Source organism: Pipistrellus kuhlii, unplaced genomic scaffold (assembly GCF_014108245.1).
Source record: "Pipistrellus kuhlii isolate mPipKuh1 unplaced genomic scaffold, mPipKuh1.p scaffold_m20_p_2, whole genome shotgun sequence".
Taxonomy (NCBI): Eukaryota; Metazoa; Chordata; class Mammalia; order Chiroptera; family Vespertilionidae; genus Pipistrellus; species Pipistrellus kuhlii.
The window spans coordinates 66975395-66991601 of NW_023425515.1; the positions used below are offsets into that span (position 1 = coordinate 66975395).

General features: G+C 39.1%; 1 pseudogene; it reads left to right on the forward strand.

The window, feature by feature from the left end:
• The first annotated feature begins 1025 nt into the window (after positions 1-1025).
• LOC118722957 lies at positions 1026-2328 on the forward strand (annotated as a pseudogene).
• Positions 2329-16207: the final 13879 nt, after the last annotated feature.

Sequence of the window (16207 nt, forward strand, 5' to 3'; positions counted from 1 at the left end):
AACCACTCTCTTAAAAAGTAAGAAATCATGATAATGAGGTTCTGACAACATTAAATATTTAAGAACAAAGCATTGTGTCTGTTGATCACACAGAGAGAGTTTTGGTCTAACTACAGATAATACCTAGGCCTCAGTTATGTTTCTACTCCAAGTCTAGAAAAGCAGCAAAACCAGACAAAGGTGATGCCATGAATGATGTCAGGACCAGCTTCAATGACTAATGCCCCCTATCCTCTGTACTGACCAATCAGTAGAAACCATGACCCTGAAAAGGCACACCTGGAAAGCTGATGAATATTCTATTGAGAACCTCTCTCTGAAACAACCCTGCCCCATAAAAGTCTTGTTTTTTTGTATGTTAGTTGGTTTTAACCAATGATTACTTATTGTTTCTAGGTTTTTTTTTTTTTTTTGTTTTTTTTTTTTGGTGGAGAAGCTTCTAAGATAATAAAAGAGAAAAATGCTAATTGACCGTACCTTTGCTATGCCCACAGCCAATCAGGAGTGATATGCAAATTAAGCCAACAGAGATGTAGGGTAAATTTGCATACACAGGAGGGGCGGGCTGTGCCTGAGGCCATCAGCTGGTACCAAGCTGCTATTGAGGACTGGGGAGGCCAGGCAGGCAGTACCTGACTCTGACTCTGTCCGCAGTGTTGAGACCACCATCGGGGACCAGGTAGGCCTGGCAGGCAGCACCTGACTCCACCAGTGGTGTCCAGGCCACCATCAGGGACCAGGCAGACCAGGTGGGCAAGCCTGACATCACCAGCAGTGTCCAGGCGGCCATTGGGGTTGAGCAGGCCTGGCGGGCAGAGCCTGATGTCGCCTGCTGGGTCAAGGCCACGATAGCTAACAGGGCAAGGGGGGGGGGGGGGGGCAGTGTCTGATCCCACCCATGCTGTCCAGGTAGTCATTGGGGCCCTAGGTAGGCTGGGGTAGCCAGGATCTCTGGGATCATTGTCTGCTCCCAGGCTGCCTGTGGACAGCAGTGGAGCAGGCCGGGGTTGAACATTTTAATGAAAATGGGAGGCCTGTGCCCCCATCCACTGTGCCGGTCCCTGGCCAGGAGAGGACAGTGGGCAGTTAGCAGGCATCAAGGCTTGGAAGGGACTGGGAGCAGCCTGCAGGCATGCTACCAGGAACATGGTCTAAACCGTAATGACACAGAGGACTGGCTGATGGAGGCACGCAAAGGTGCAATGAGGTGGATCTTGCTATTGCTGAGCTTGAAAAGCACACCAACAACCTGATGGACTAAATCACCTTTCTGAAGAAGGTGCATGAAGAGGAGATCACTGAGCTGCAGGCACAGATCCAGTACGCTCAGATCTCTGTGGAGATGGACATGTTTTCCAAGTCTGACCTCTCAGCCATGCTCAAGGACATCCATGTCCAGTAAGAGAAGCTGGCTGCCAAGGACATGCAGAATGCAGAAGAATGGCACAAAAGCTGCTTCACCATGCTGACCGAGCACACTGCCAAGAACACCTATGAGGTATGCGCCACCAAGGAGGAGGTGTCTGAAAGCCGCCGCCTGCTCAAGGCCAAGATCCTGGATATCAAAGCATGTTAGGCATGAACTAAGCTCTGGGAAAGCAGCTGCAAAGAGCTGGGGGATAAGCAGAACTCCAATATTAGTGCTATGCAGGGCACAATCAACAAATTAGAAAATGAGTTGAGAACTACAGAGAGTAATGATATTTAAAAGAATACCAGGACCACCTCAATGTGGCTTTGGACATTGACATTGCAGCTTACAGGAAACTCTTGAAAGGTGAGGAGACCCAGCTCAGTTTCACCAGCATGGGAAACATAGCCAGTGTCTACTCCCAGAGTTCTTAGATCTTTGGTCAATCTGCCTAAGGTGGTTTACAGACTAGCTCCTACTTGATGTCTGTTTACTTCTTCCCTTCTTAATACACCAGCAACGTCCAGGAGGAGCAGATCTAGGTGGAGGAGACCACTGAGGCTGCAAAAGCTGAGGAAGCTAAGGATGAACACCTCTCTGAAGGAGAAGCTGAAGAGGAGGAGAAGGAGAAGGAAGAGGCTGAGAAAGAGGAAGGAAAGGAAGAGGAAGATGGTGCTAAGAAAGAATTTGAGGATACAGAGGTAAAAGAAGGAGGTGAAGGTGAAGGAGAAGATGCCGAAGAAGCTGAGAATGAGGAGAAAGATGAAGGTGCTGGGGAGGAGCAAGGAACCAAGAAAAGATTGAGCCCTCCTTTCCATAATTATTTCAGGAATACCTCTTGGAACCAGGTCAACCCCATCAACAACCAAGCGGTTGAGTTTCTGATACTATTTGAATTAAGAAGTCAATATATATAACATTCTGAGGTGACTCAGGTTGCACATTAAATGTTGTGCTATGACTTTTCTTTTTATGCAGAGTATCTGTTTGCTTGCAGAGTGGCTTCCTGGCTTGCTGCCAGCCTGTGCATGGTCCATGCTTATGAGTTCAGGATCTATGACAATGTGAATGATTCAGATGCTTATAATAAAAACATATGAATACATGAATTCACTGATGTTAATGTTAAACTTCATGGGAAAAAATAGTCCTTTGAATCTTTGGTATTTAGAAATTAAAGACCTCAAATCATGTGCAATAAACAGTAAATAAATTTACACTGAAAAAAATATATATATTAGGGCCCAGGAAATGTTCAAAGAACTGGGGAACCATTCCCAAATGAGGAAGGGAAGTCACAGGGTGTATGTTATTGTTATAAATACAGTATTTTCTACTACTTACAACTTATACAATGTAATATATTAGATGATTTCTTATTGCATGAAGTATGTATTCTCATAGAGTGATACTGGTACATCTGTTATAGTTATGGCAGTATGTCATAGCCTATCTATATTAATAAAAAGGTAATATTCTAATTAGACCATGAGACCTTCCAGGAGTCCTTCTGGACAAGGCCATGGTGGCAGGGCCAACTGAGGCAGAGGTGGTTAGGGTGATCAGGCCAGGAGGGGAAGGCAATTGGGGATGATCTGGCTGGTGGGGGGAGGGCAGTTGGAGGTGAGCAGGCCAGCAGAGGGAACCAGTTAGGGGTGAGCTGGATGGTAGGGGGTGCAGTTGGGGGCAATCAGGTCAGCATGCAGAGTGGTTAGGGGTGATCAAGCAGGCAGGCAGGTGAGCAGTTAGGAGCCAGCAGTCCCGGATTGCGAGAGCGTTGTCCAACTGCCAGTTTAGGCCTGATCCCACAGGGGTCTCATATTGGAGAGGATGCAGGCCAGGCTGAGAGACACCCCCCTCGCCTTGCACAAGGGTCACTAATCCTATCTAAAAAAAAGAGTAATATGCAGATTGACCATCACTCTAACACACAAGATGGCTGCTCCCATCTGGTCAAAGATCCTGCCCTCATGTGGACACAAGATGGTTACCGTAAGATGGCCAGCAGGGGAGGGCAGTTGTGGGCAGTCAGAACAGCAGGGGAGGGCAGTTGGGAGTTACCAGGCCTGCAGAGGAGGTTAGTTGGGATGACAAGGCTGGCCGAGGAGGGAAGTTGGGGGCAAACAGGCTGGCAGGAGAGCAGTTAGACATCAATGAGGCTGGCATGGGAGTGGTTAGGGGATGATCAGGCTGGCAGGCAGAAGTGGTTAGGGACAATTAGGAAGGCAGGCAGATGAGCAGTTGGGAGCCAGCAGCCCTGGATTGTGAGAAAGATGTCTGACTTCTCCTTTAGGCCCAGTTGGACATCTCTCAAGGGGTCCTAGATTGGAGAGTGTGCAGGCTGGGCTAAGGGACACCCCGCATGAATTTTGTGTATCGGTCCTCTAGTTGGTTAATAAAATAATACAGGCTTCAAGTGTTGTATAACTCAATAAAATATAATTTGCACATTGCATCACCTGAACTAACGTCACTTTTGTCACCATTTATCCCATCTTTGCCCACTTCCATCTCCCCACTTAAGCATTCACCTCATTTCATCCAACCCTGCAAGTCCCCAGCTGTTAGTTATATGTAGCTCTAGTTCTGTTTCCATTTGTTTGTTAAATTATTTGTTCATTAGATTCCACATATGAGTGAGATTATATGGCATTTATTTTTCTCTAAAGAACTTATTTCATGTAGTATGATAATCATTTCCATTCATGTTGCAAAAGATAATATTTTCTTCTTTATACACCTGAGTGGTATCCCATGGTGAAAAAGTACCACAGGTTTTTTATTCACTCATCTACTGATGGGCACTTGGGCTGTTTCTCAATCTTAGCTTTTGTAAATGGTGCCACTATGGGGAAAGGAGTGCATAAATTCTTTTTGATTAGTGTTTTGAGTGTGTGGAAAGCTTGGCTTCCCCCATTGCCAGGGAAACCCAAGCCTCCCTTCTGTTCTCTGTGGTGGCAACCATCTTGGTTGGGGTTAATTTGCATACTTGTTCTGATTGGCTGGTGGGCGTGGCTTCTGGGTATAGTGGAGTGATGGTTAATTTGAATATTACTCTTTTATTAAAGATCATTATCTGTATTTTTAGGGCTCTTCAGAAGAAGTTTGACCAATTGTCTCTCAGAGTACCCAGATTAGGAGTAACTTTATCATGGAAAAAGGGGTTTAGCAGTGTGATTACAACTATGAGCTCTAGAACTAGGGAACTAGAATTCCTTGTCTCTGGGCTCAAGGTAAGTAAGCTCCAATTGCTTAACTTCTATCATCTCTATCATCTCATCTGGAAACATCAATATACAGTGTATATATTTTTTTATCTTATTACATAGATTTCATCAGATAATAGCTGAAAACCATTTATTGAGAGCTTGGCCCACAATAAGCTCAAAACGTATTGTGTGTGTATCAAGAGCCTTATCATCTCCAATGAACTGCTGCTATGACTAATAAGAGGACCTGGGATTCAGGGGCTGACTCACCTCTAATGCAAACCTTCAGCAAGTGTAATATCTGTGTTTGAACAAATATGACTACCATGATCCTCTGGCTTCTGGGACACAAGAAATAGCATCTTTTGTCCCTGTCTCAGAAACTTGTGTCTTCTGTCAGCAGTAATGAATATGACAACTAAATATTTAGCTTGTAAAATAGATTAAAAAATAAAATGTTCCCATACTTTTAACAGTTTCTTTCTTTTCAAAATTTAATGTTTTTAATATATTTTATTATATATACCACTATATAATAAAATTGAATTTTTATAGAGAGGAAGGGAGAGGAATAGAGAGTTAGAAACATCAATCAGCTGCCTTTTAGACACTTCCTACTGGGAATGTGCCTGCAACCCAGGTACATGGCTTGACCAGAATTGAACTTGGGACCTTTCAATCTACAGGCCACTGTTCTATCCACTGAGGAAAATCGGTTAGGGCAACAGTTTCTTTTTCTTTCTTTCTCTCTCTTTTTTTTTCTCTCTCTATTTTTCTCTTTCTATTTCTTTCTTTCTTATCCTCATTTGAGGATATTTTTTCCCCATTTATTTTATTTTATTTTATTTTATTTTATTTTATTTTATTTTTTAGAGAGATAGTGGAGTGGGAAAAAGAAAGAAGCATCAATCTGAGAGAGGCACAGTGATTGGTTGTCTCCAGCATACATGCTTACTGAGGATTGAGCCTGCAATCAAGATACATGCTCTAGGTAGGACCTAACCCTTTGGTCTGAGGGCCAATGCTCCAACCACTGAGAAAAACCATCCAGGGCTTAAAAGGTTCTTTGAATGCTGGTTATCCTTTAGTTATACTATAAAGTTAAATAGACTTAAAAAAATAAACCTCTATATGCCCTGGCAGATGTGTCTCAGTTTGTTGGATGTCATCCCATGTACCCAAAATGGGCTTGTTCAATTCACAGCCAAGGCAAGTGACTAGGTTGCAGGCTTGATTTCCAATGGGGGCATGCAGGAGGCAGCCACTGGATTTTTCTCTCTCGAATAAATTTCTTTCTCTTTCTCTCTCCTTCTCTCTTAAATCAATAAAGAACATTAAAAAAATAATTAAATAAATAAACCTCTATAATATGAAATTACAAACCACAAGTTACCATATATATATATATATATATATATATATATATATATATATATATATATATATATAAGTTTTTACATCCTTTAAATCCTAGGTAAGATTCTATAAATATTTACCAAGTTTAATTTTTTAAAAATATATTTTTATTTATTTTTTACAGAGAAGAAGAGAGAGGGATAGAGAGCTAGAAACATTGATGAGAGAGAGAAACATCGACCAGCTGCCTCCTGCACATCCCCTGCATCCAATGTACATTCCCTTGACCAGAATCGAACCTGGGACCTTTCAGTATGCAGATCGACAGACACTCTATCTACTGAGCCAAACTGGTTTCAGCCCAAGTTTTATTTTTTCGTACTTGTGTGACTAAAATAAGGGCTATTTGTACATATGGTTTTGAGGTTAATATCCTGAAAATGGGTTACCAATGCAATTTAATCTGATTTCTTTTAAACTTCAATATCTAAAAAACCAAAGTTCTTACTATTTCACAAACATCTTCCTTTGCAAAGGAATGAACCCATTGTAGATTAATTTGGTTTGAATAATATATTATTTTTAAAATCAGTGTTGCTTTATTTGTGGATAATTTTCTTGTTACTAGTGCACTTTTTTCCATTGGTGTTTAGGAATACATTATTCCAATAATTTGTAAAATGCTAAATTTATGTATCTCAAATAAAGCTGGTTTCAACATGGTGGGTTTTATATTCAGTCTCAAGAGGGTAAAATTAAAGCAGTTAAGTTTAATGTTTGACAAACTATTTTAAGTAGTTAACCTTTTACTATGCGGGGGGTCAAATTAATATCTCTTTTACTATATTACCCCTTATTTTGAAAAGCTTACATTTATCTCAAGTATTTGTTATATTCTCTACTAGTGTCATTTGGGAGGTCAGAATCTAACCCAGACTTAGGTGTCAAATTGGTAAATTGCCTTCACATTGTATTTTGCAAATTAACAAAGCTTTTAGCATCTCTACTATAAATCAAATATTTCATGATTTCCCCACATTTCACAGTAAATCTTGAGACTCAAGTCAAATGCATAGTTTTTATTCCTTCTTCATTATATTTGACCCCTATTTTGAAAAATTTAACTTAATTTTATTGATTACTTATTATAGAGAAATACTCAGTCCTTAACTTTAGTATATTAAAAATTAATGGAGCTGAGGACAATAGCATTGATTAGCCATTAATGTGTACATAACATACTGGCCACCAAAGTGACATTTTTGTGTGTGTGTGTAAATTCTTTTTTTTAAATTTCTTTATTGATTAAGTGTAAATTCTTGACTTTAGAATCATTCTCAGCCAAGGGTGTGAAACCAGGGATACAAATAAATTTGTATCTGATGTTCAAAACTTTCTCTTTTTCAAGCATCAAAATTCATAGTTGAAAGTAGTGAGGCAAAACTCCATGATGGTCAAAAGAGTGGAAACTAAAGCAGTAGCATTAGGGATCCAGAAATATTGACACCATTTTTATGAGCATTTGTGAGCACAAAATTAACTATGCATTTGTCTAATAGTGTGTTAGTGTGATTTCAAGCACTGAAAAATGCTGCCAATGGTTAGGTTGGGTAAGAGTTCTTTATCCACAAAAGCAGGGCCTACTGAAAGTAAAGAAGACTGAAAAAGGCTAACTGTTGGATCTCAAAGGGAGGGTGGGGATAAAAGGGAAAGATCAACCAAAGGACTTGTGTGCATACATATGAGCCTAACCAGTGGTCAAGGACAATAGGGGGGTGGAGAAATGAGTGGGGAGTGGTGGGGCATGGGAATGGGGGGTTGAGGACAAATATGTGATACCTTAATCAATAAAGAATTTTTTATTTTATTTTTTTTTTAAAAAAGAAGGCTAATTGCCCACTAATTATGTTCCAGGAATGGCCTGATTCTAATGTAACTGCTAAGGTTTGGAAGTAATACATATTGTTCTGAATGAAGGAGGCATATTCCGTGGTGGGTGGGATGCACAATGGAGCAACTATTAATATATAGAGTTCAAACCCTCTACATAGCCCAGCTGTTTCCAGAAGATATAGTGTGGGACCTAACAGAGACCTGGTGAGTGAAACCTTTGGGCTTGACAAGAACAGGATTCCTGACAAGGACCAGAGGCTTCCTCTTTTCCAAAGCCTCTGGGGAAATGATAAGGAAAAGAGAAGCAAAATTGACAATGGTTTGTTGTAAACATATATGAGATTATTCCTAATAGTGGGGGATATCCCATAAATTTGAGAATTGTAATAGATTATAAGATGTTTTCAAATCCACACACATACACTAATATGCACCTCACATATAATCATGTTTGTAAATTAGTTACATAGTACTGCCCATAGCAATACTGTTTCTGTGGGACAAGCATGGTTCGAAGCCTAGTTTTCTCAGGGATTGCTTAGCCTCACCATTGGGGATATTTAGTTCTGCCATTACCCCAGACCAGTGGAAACTGAGGCTCACAAGCTACTTGCAGCTCTTTGGTGCCTTGAGTGTGGCTCTTTCACAAAAGACCACAGACTGGAAAAGTCTGTTTTGAAGAAGTGGTGTTAGAAGTAGTTTAAGTTTAAAAAATTTGGCTCTCAAAAGAAATTTCAATTGTTGTACTGTTGTTATTTGGCTCTGTTGGCTAATGAGTTTGCTGACCACTGCCCTAGACACATAAAATAATTGCCTTTGCCTAATTCAAGTCGCCAGTCCTCTAGATTTGATATGGATAAAGGATTAAAAGAAACTCAAGTTCATGGCAGAGTTTCCATTGGATAAAAGGGATTACTGTGGTCCATGGATATGGCAGTCCTGCAGTCCTATGAATGCGAGCTGGAGCATGGAATGTACTGATGTCATGCCCATGTCATGGAACACTGCTGAAGCCATAGCAATGATTTGCATCATAACTGTCCTTTTGGTGTCCTAGGTCAGAACAGTGATTTGCTGAGGGGGAAAGTCTCTCAAGTGACTTGTTATTAACTGTAGTTTGTTTATATTAATTGTGCTTGTTGTAATTTAATTCTTTATCATCATCATCTGACATTCTGAGAGTAGAGTTTGGGGGAGAAAAGTGCCTGCTTTGAGTGACTCTTCACAGAGTTGAACCATGAAGCATAAAGAAAAGAAAAAACATCTAGAAAGTGAGTATTTTATCAAAATAGCAAAGATTTGAAGAGGTATGTGTTAAGCACATCCTTGGGGAATAGGATAACCAGGTACTATTTTCTAAAGAGAGAGAATCCAAGTTGTAATGAGGAAGGGAGAGAGAGAGAGAGAGAGAGAGAGAGAGAGAGAGAGAGAGAGAGAGAGAGAGAGAGAGAGAGAGAGAGAGAGAGATAGGAAGGACTGGAAAGGAGGAGAGATGAAGGCAGGGCAGGGATGGGGAGTGGGAGAGAGATGGAGACACAGAAAAAGATAGGAGGGGGAGGGTGGAGGAGGAAGAGGAGAGGGGAGAGAAAGGAGAGGAGGGGAGGGAAGGGGAAAAAACTTTGAACACTTAAAACTGGTTGTATAGGGATTACAGTATAATTTGAGAAAGAATTTATTTAACCAGGGGTAAAGTTGAATTGTTTTGTTCGGCTATGAAGATGTAAATGTTGAACTACTATTTGAAATGTAAGAAAAAAATGGGGCATGCAAGCACACACACACACACACACACACACACACACAGACCCACACCACCTTTTAATAATGATGGTTTAATTAAAGAGATATTTTGGCTCTTTCTAGAAAAATGGAAAACTAAAATAGTTTGGTTACTATGAAGATTGAAAGTAAACAAGTAACCACTATGCTCAGTGGTGGGAGGAAGATGGAATGGAGCCAACCCCAAAGTTCCAATGGTAGCTCACATTCCTAAAGAAGACTGATACTTCCTTTTAAATATATATATATATATTTCATTAATTTTTTACTGAGAGGAAGGGAGAGGAATAGAAAGTTAGAAACATCAATGAAAGAGAAACATTCATCAGCTGCCTCCTGCACACTGCCCACTGGTTATGTGCCTGCACCCAAGGTATATGCCCTTGACCTGAATCAAACCTGGGACCCTTGAGTCCACAGGTGGATGCTCTATCCACTGAGCCAAACCTGTTAGGGCAAGGACTGATATTTCTAACTTGTTTGTTATTTCTGCAAACTCCAATGAGTCTTTGGAAAAGGCTGTATTCATTTCACTTTCAAAAAACAATAGTGCATATTATATATGTTATTGCACATAAACTATGAGACATGGAAAAATACAATCAAACCTATTTACATATACACACATACAGAACATTACACATATGTAGAACATAAATAATCCAGAGAAAAAAAAGATATTAACCTGACATAATTGCCCACTAATTATGTTCCAGGTCCCTTTTTTATTTTATTTTATTTTATTTTATTTTTTGCCTTTCAAAAACACGTATCTCTACTTCATTAGAGTAGATTAGTCTTCAGTGACTAATAAACAAATGGATCTCTTTCTTGCTTATATGACAAATTAGTATATACATGCAGGCCACTAGAGCTGATGTAAACTTTGTTATCATTAACATGCAGCTTTCAAATAAAACCCCAAGATATCAACATCCCTGTAAATTAGAAAAAAGAAGAGCATGGTGGAAGGGGTTTACGTTTCCATCCTGCCTCCACCAGGCTTTCCCCGCTTCCCCTTCTCACTCACTCCACCTTCTCTCGGGCCACCTTAACACTGTTATAGTCTTCTACATGCTTCCAAATTTTCCCTGCTCCATTTTGTCTGTACCATAGAAATTTCCCTGACTCTCATCACACTAGATGAGTATCTATGTTTCTAATTTTTAATATAATGATGAGAAAAAGCAACCAGAAACAAAGCATATAGTGTGCCCTTCTGCTTTGTTTCTGGTTGCTTTTTCTCATCATTATATTTGTATCATTTACTCCTGTGGCATGTGACTTTAGTTTTTTCATTCTATGTATACCATAGCATGAATATAATTTCTTTATTTATCATACTTTACTGAGCATTTGGTTGCTTTCAGTTTGAATTACTTGAACAGGTTATGATCTGGGCATTATATAATATTACATGTACTTTCAATGAGGATATTTCTTTTTGGTGAGTATTTAACAGTTAGACTGTTAGTGCTTAGGTTGCATATTCTATCTTGTTCCCTTTCAGAACTCAATATTTCACCATTTGCTCTCTGAAGCAATCTCACATTACTACACACCTAATTTGCACACACTTCTCAGCACTCTCTGCCATCTTTTCAAAGCCCAGGATTCTTTCCCTTACCCAATTTGGTTTTCATATCATCACATTCTTTAATTATCTTCTCACTTTTGCAAGAACACTAATTCTATTAGCTTCAAAAGGAATATTCTCAGTAATAACATTCCATATCCAAACAACATAGTATGTAAAACACACACACAAATCTATCAGTATAGGAAAAGCAAGGTACACACATAAATGTGTGCTTACCTAACACACAGATACAAAGTATACATACTATCTACAGTCACACAAAATGTATTCCATAATCAGATTTGAAGACAAAACAGTCACACATTATTTAATCTTAACCCAGTTTTAAGCAATAAGTTATAAAATTAAACACCAAACACTTTACATTCACTGTACCATACTTCTAAAATGTGAATAATATATTTACCAGGAACATGTAAAAGAGTAGATGATAATCTTTATGGGTTATATAATGAGAATTGAGCTTAATTAACAATTAGTGGAGAGTTGCACAAAATTAGTGCATGGTGGGAGTATTCCTCAGCCTGGTCTTCACCATCTCCAATCTAGGACCCCTCAAAGGATATCCTACTGCCTGTTTACAGGGACGGGGCCTAAACTGGTAGTTGAACATCCCTCTCATTCTCTAGGAATTTCACTCCCCATGATCCCATATGGCATGGCCATCTTACTTCCCACAGCCCTCCAACACACATTCTAGTTTTCTAATGTTTGTAACTTTCCTTCCTAGGATTCCATCAATTACAACATAATTTCCCCTATCTTGGAAAGCGTAATATGCCTGTGTCCCAGTCTGTAAGAAAATGGAGGATCATGGAGGGGCACATAGGAGGTTTGTATGGTGATGCCAGTTAGTGGTACATGTAATTTCCATTATTTTTCCATTGTGTGAATTTAATCTCATGGTAAGGACTACCTTCAAGGGAAATGATGACTCTATTTTGAGAGAGCAGTCTCTGTTCCATAAAAAAAAAAAAAAAAAAAAAAAAAAAAAATTGGAAACCCACTCATCCATGGCATATATTAATACGATGCATATTTCTGTGCATTTTATATTTTTATGGGACCCATTTTACAATTTCCATGAAGAGAGGACTGTGTGTGTTCACTGAACAAGTCACATAGCAGACTCTTATGCTTTTTTTAATGGACAGATAAATACACAGAAAACAAGCACGGTCCACATCTGTGTTATTTTTATTTAATTGCTCAGCAAAGTTGAATTTAAGGAAAGATACTTTGCAGAACAGAAACAAGGGTTATGGGTTATATATGGGTTATATAATGAGAATTGAGCTTAACAATTAGTGGAGAGTTGCACAAAATTAGTGCATGGTGGGAGTATTCCTCAGCCTGGTCTTCACCGTCTCCAATCTGGGACCCCTCAAAGGATGTCCTACTGCCTGTTTACAGGGACGGGGCCTAAACTGGCAGTTGAACATTCCTCTCATTCTCTGGGAATTTCACTCTACATGATCTCATATGGCATGGCCATCTTACTTCCCATAGCCCTCCAACACACATTCTAGTTTTCTAATGTTTGTAACTTTCCTTCCTAGGATTCCATCAATTACAACATAATTTTCCCTATCTTGGAAAGCGTAATATGCCTGTGTCCCAGTCTGTAAGAAAATGGAGGATCATGGAGGGGCACATAGGAGGTTTGTATGGTGATGCCAGTGAAGAGAGGACTGAAAGCATGGGAGGCCGCTTCTTCTCAGAATGTATCCTCCATCTCTCCTAAAGACAGGCTAACTGGTGCTGGGAAGGAAGGATGAAGAGTACACAAAGTTGGTGGGGATGTAGAGAGAACCCAGATTTGAACTGAGTGGTTCTGCCCATTAGTCAACACATGGCTGCTCAGAGCAAAACCTCAAACACTTTTGCATCATCTTCAATGTGATCAGCAGAGAAAGTAATGTATTCCAAGGGAAAACACTGAAAAGAACTAAAGCAAGTACAAGAAGATCAGAGGGGAACAGTGTTCTATTTGAGGAAATAATAGGAGGGCACTTAAATGGATGAGAGTTTTATCAGAGAAAAATCTAAGTGTGTTTCTATGAGTCAGTCAAGGGCATGTTATGTTACAGTGAACCTGTGAAGCATTAATAACTTAAAACAGGCCAAAACTGGTAGGATCCTCAAGAACTTAACTTGAGCAAGAATACAGAGACATGTGCAATTAAATACCCTATCACATCTATATACCTTCATAGCCAATGTTTATATTCACAGGCATCTCTATCAGACAGACCCATTTGCACTCATTCTCCCCATCACTCATTTCTTTATAGTCTTCCACAGGCTTCCAAATTTTCCATGCTCCATTTTGTCTGTACCATAGAAATTTCCCTGACTCTTAGCACACTAGATGAGTACCTATGTTTTTTTTTTTTGTTTTTTTTTTTTTAAGAAAATAGGTATAATATATGCTTTATGTCTGGTTTCTTTCTCTCATCATTACATTTGTATCATTTTTTCATGTTGCATGTGACTTTAGTTTTTTTTTTTTTTTATTCTATGTATACGATGGCATGAATATAATTTCTTTATTGATTGTACTTTTCTGAGCATTTGGTTGCTTTCAGTTTGAATTACTTGAACAGGTGATGTTCTGGGCATTATATTACTTGTACTTTCATGAAGGATATTTCCATGTGGTGAGTATTTAACAGTTAGACTGCAAGTGCTTAGCTTGCATATTCTATCTTATCCCTTTTCAGAACTCAATTTTTCACCATTTTCTTCCTAAGGCAATCCCATGTTACTGCACACCTAATTTGCACACTCTTCTCTGCACTCTCTGCCATCTTTCAAAGCCCAGAATTCTTTCCCTTACCCAATTTGGTTTTCATATCCTCAAATTCTTTTATTATTTCCTCACCTTTTGTAAGGATACTAATTCTACTATCTTCAAAAGGAAAACACACACACAAGTCTATCTGTATAGAAAAAGCAATGCACACACACATAAATATGTACTTACCTAACACACAGGTACAAAGTATACATACTATCCACAGTCACACAAAACTTATTCCATATTCAGATTTGTAGACAATTCTCAAATACACAAGCCTTCATTCTACATCTGTCTTCCAATTCTCTAACAGCATTACCTTGGTACATTCTTACCTTGATTCATTTACACTCACCCAATTACACACTAAATCCATAAATAATTTACATGCAATCACACAGATAATCTGTTTTAAAATGCTCATTCTAGGCCAAACACTTGAAAACACATATGCCTTAAAGAAAATGAAATTTGATCTATTATCATTCTAATCCATAAATCACTTCAGCCACCATGTGTTTTACCATTCCCTTTTACCAATATCAAATATACTCATGGGTATATCCCAGAATATCTATACAACTTTACACAAACATACCTACAATGTTTTCTCTTCACAATTATACCACACATTGTTACACCTCAAGTGTAACAATACATACAATACAATACATACAATAAAAAATAAAAAACAATACATACAATAAAAAAATACAAAAAAAAGTGTAACAATACCATACACAGAATTCTGAAATCACACATACATAGACATAATTTCACTCAACATGCTCACATATGGCATGACCATCTTACCTCCCACAACCCTCCAACACACATTCTAGTTTTCTGATGTTTGAAATTTTCTTTTCTATTGAATAGGATTCCATCAATTACAACAAAAGTTTCCCTATTTTGGGAAACTTAATATTCCTGTGTCCCAGTCAGCACAGAAAAGGAAGATCATGGAGGGGCACATAGAAGGTTTGTATGGTGATGCCAGTTGGTGGTGCATATAATTTCCATTCGTTTTTCATTGTATGACTGTAAACTCATGGTGAGAACTACCTTCAAGGGAAATTGATATTTCAAATATATTTTTTTTTGTCCAAGTAAAACAGAGACAGTAGTCTCTGTTTTATTTAAAAATAATATTTTTTTTTGGAAATCCACACACCTATGACATATATTAACCCAATGCATATTTCTGTGCATTTTATATTTTCATGGGAAACATTTTACACTTTCCATGAAGATATGACTGTGTGTGCTCACTGAACATGTCACATAGCAGATTCTTATTGTTTGTTCAATGGACAGATAAATACACAGAAAACCAGCATGGTACATATCTGCATTATTTTTATTTAATTGCTCAGCAAAGTTGGATTTAAGAGAAGATACCTTACAGAAAAGACACAAGAGAATGGCTCTGACTCAAGGCCTGAAAGCAAGGAAGGCCTCCTCTCCAGACAATGTATCCTCCATCTCTCCTAAAGACAGGCTAACTGGTGCTGGAAAGGAAGAATGAATAGGACACAAAGTTGTGGGGATTGTAGAGAGAACCCAGAGTTGAGCTGAGTGGTTCTTCCCATTAGTCAACACATGGCTGCTCAGTGCAAAAAACACAAAACACTTCTTCAATGTGATCAGTAGAGGAAGTAATGTATTCCAAGGGAAAACACTGAACAGTTCCAGAGCATGTGCACGGAGAACAGTGTTCTATTTGAGGAAATAATAGGAGAGGACTTAAATGGATAAGATTTTTATCAGAGAAAAACCTAATATAACAAACGGGTAATATGCAAATCAATCAAATGGCGAAATGACTGGTTGGCTATCATGTGGCAGACGCTCAAACAGAGTAGCTTCCCCCTGGTGGTCAGTTGAGCTCTCACAGGGGAGCACCACTCAGCCAGAAGCAAGACTCACTGCTGGCGAACACAGTGGTAGTGTGGGCGATAAGGATGTACAACTACCAGCTAGGCCCACTCCCTTGAAGGAAACAGGCGCAAGTGGTCCAGTTGGATCTCCCCTGACAGCTCCTGGACTGTGACAGGAGGCACAGGCCAAGCTAAGGGACCCTCCCTTAGTGAATGCATGTCGTGCACGGGGTCTCTAGTCTAATAATAGTTTCTATGAGTCAGACAAGGGCAGGTTAT